We start from the raw sequence: 235 nt of genomic DNA, 5'->3' as shown, positions 1-235 counted from the left end.
ACAAGGTAGAGGACATACCGATAGGGGTAAATTCGCAAATGGGTAAGTCTAGTAGGAGGATGGTTAAGCGATGGTATTTGGTAGGGTAGGCCTTGTTTCATTGTCTCATTGTCAGTGTCTGCGTTGTTTAATTGTTTTGGTTGATGTATCCGTTACCCTGGATGGGGGGGGGGGCGAGCTTTTTCTCAGACAAACCATAGAAGTGCCCATCATTGTGGCTGGGTTGTAGTTATGG

The sequence above is a fragment of the Penaeus monodon genome, chromosome 31 (assembly GCF_015228065.2).
Source record: "Penaeus monodon isolate SGIC_2016 chromosome 31, NSTDA_Pmon_1, whole genome shotgun sequence".
NCBI lineage: Eukaryota > Metazoa > Arthropoda > Malacostraca > Decapoda > Penaeidae > Penaeus > Penaeus monodon.
The sequence above is the reverse complement of the archived record's forward strand: the minus strand, read 5'-3'. Positions refer to the sequence as shown.